The following is a 2426-nucleotide window of genomic DNA, read 5'->3' on the forward strand; positions in this document are numbered from 1 at the left end:
TGTCTTGTGATTCTGATGTAAATTAAATGTTATTTTTTTTAAATTGTATCTAATGTTAATCTTGTATGTTCTTCTTCAGGTCTGCTTCTGCTGGTGAGTGGATTTATAATCCAAAGTAATCCAGCATTTACATTTAAAGGCAGTAAAATTCTAATTTTAACATATGAATTTGACTATTGCTGATGTCTGTGATTCAATAAAAATCATGTTTAACATATTTGAGTGACCAGTCTCTTCTGTTTATTCACTGTTTTAGCATATAGGTAAGACAAAAGGAAATGTGGGTCAAAGTCAGATCTGTACAAATTTTATTTTTGAAGCAGATGAAATGATTCAAAACATTACAAACATTAATCATTGAAAATTCAGAATTAGTTTCCCTTTATTCAAAGTAGGGGCCTCTTTACACATGTCATGGTTAGAAAGCATCATCTATGATAATACTGTCTGTTTTTATATTGAAAGAACCTAATACATGATCCTACAGAGTACATTTCTATCTACTGAAAAAAAAAAATCAGTAAGAAATGAAAGAGAAAAAAAGTTTAGTGCTGGGTTGAAGAGTGTGCAGCCGCTGGACGTTCTCTCCAATCCCCATGACAGCTCCAGACTCCAGACGCCGCCCGTTCACGTCCTCCACAGTGATGAGAGAACCAGGAGCTGCTCTTCCTTGTAGAACTAAAAATAAAAGATGTCCACCACCGTCCGCCTCAGCTGAACCAGGTGATGTGGGTCCTCGTCGAGCTCACGTCGCTGTGGTGGTTTTGTTGAACTGTCCTTCTGGTGCCAAATGGAAATGAGGTCACCATTAATCCAAACTGTAATTGTAAGAAAAGAAAATAGATTTCACTCAAAAATATTTGTACATGTGGTGTTTCTGTGAAGATGAGCTAAACACACAAAATAAAATATTTCATCTTGTTTATGCTCAAAATCCATGTGAATATCTTTAAACCAAATCTTTTAAAAAAATGAGTTTATCTTTGAAAGAACATGACAGCATCAGTCATGATTAACCTCTTCAGACCTGATGTTCATCACATTCTGACTGATATTAGTTCATTCTGCTTCACTGTGACTGTGTTTAGAGAGTTAACTTAAATATTAGCTCCAGCTTTAAGAAGTTGACATGATTGACTTAACTAAGAAGTAAAAAGAAATCCATCCATCCATCCATCTTCTTAACCGCTTCGTCCCGTTCGGGGTCGCGGGGGTGCCGGAGCCTAACCCTGCTGCTGATGGGCGAAGGCGGGGTGTAAAAAGAAATGCTCCTCATATTGTAATCACAGCATCATGTGATCATATATCAACAATTTGATTTAACACTAGAGAAAAACTACGTTTTACACAATCATATTACTGTTGTGGTGTATTTTAATGTGTATATAAAAACTAAAGTAACTTGAGACTAAATAACTCTTATTGAATAAGTTAGCTTAGGACCACAGAAATACCATGATCAAACGAGTCGATGTTCAGTTCGTACTAAACTCGTACCACGGGAAAATACGTTTTCATTGTTGTCTAAAAGTCACTTCCACTGCTTTACAGATTGTGTGTAAAACACCAAGTACTCACCAGTAAAGATTCATGATGTAAATAATCCACCGCGGTGGAGCTTTCCTGGAGAATTGAAGCTGTTAGCCGTTAGCATGAGGAGCNGTGACGTCAGAGATGCTGCGTCTAATTATATATTAAGTCTATGGGTTTGACCAATAAAACAGAGTTCTTCTTCTACCATAAAGAGAAACGCTTTTACTGAGAACTTCTGTATATGTACGAGATTGTTCATCGTCCTCATACTTCTCAGTGTTTGTGTCGTATTTGTACTTTTTTGTACTGCTATATCTAAAGGAATCAATCAATCAATCAATCAATCAATCAATCAATCAATCAATCAATCAGTCAATCAATCAATCAATCAATCAATCAGTCAATCAATCAATCACATTTCTGATTGGTGGCTGGATGTGTCTGTCTCGTGTTCTCTGCTTCCTATTGGCTGAAGGCCCTCAGAGGGGGCGAGTCCAGTCGTGACGCACTCCCTGGGGCGGGGCTTCAGGCCAACAGGAAAACTGAAGAAAAGACCGTAAGTCTCTACGTTTAGTCGGTGAAACTTTTCTGCGCGTGTTTTCTCGTTCACCGCGCGTGTCCGGTGGGTTCTGGATCCGATATCCGGTGTGAAATACTTTAGTCTGAGTTTGTTGTGTTGTGGTAGCGGACCGGCGGTCCGGTGAAACTGTTAAAGTTGTCAAGCTAATCGTTAGCTCCTCCGACGGGCTAAGCTACTGACGCTCCACTTCCGCGAGGACCGAAGGAAACACGAACTTCAGAAAATGTTGACTTTGGGTTCAGGAGGTTAACATTCTGCTCCCCACGGCGGGGTTAGGGGGTGTTTGGTTGTTTTCCACTGAAAACTCTCAGTC

At 39.3% G+C, this 2426-nt stretch overlaps 1 long non-coding RNA gene across 1 annotated transcript; it reads right to left on the minus strand.

Annotated features, from left to right (window-relative positions):
- Positions 1-291: 291 nt before the first annotated feature.
- On the minus strand, positions 292-1640 carry LOC118598545. The gene is made up of 2 exons (XR_004947604.1): positions 1579-1640; positions 292-818 (listed from the first exon to the last, which is right to left on the minus strand). It is a non-coding gene; the product is annotated as an uncharacterized LOC118598545 (long non-coding RNA).
- Between the last annotated feature and the right edge of the window lie 786 nt (positions 1641-2426).

Source organism: Oryzias melastigma, unplaced genomic scaffold (assembly GCF_002922805.2).
Source record: "Oryzias melastigma strain HK-1 unplaced genomic scaffold, ASM292280v2 sc02256, whole genome shotgun sequence".
In the NCBI taxonomy this organism is placed as follows: Eukaryota; Metazoa; Chordata; class Actinopteri; order Beloniformes; family Adrianichthyidae; genus Oryzias; species Oryzias melastigma.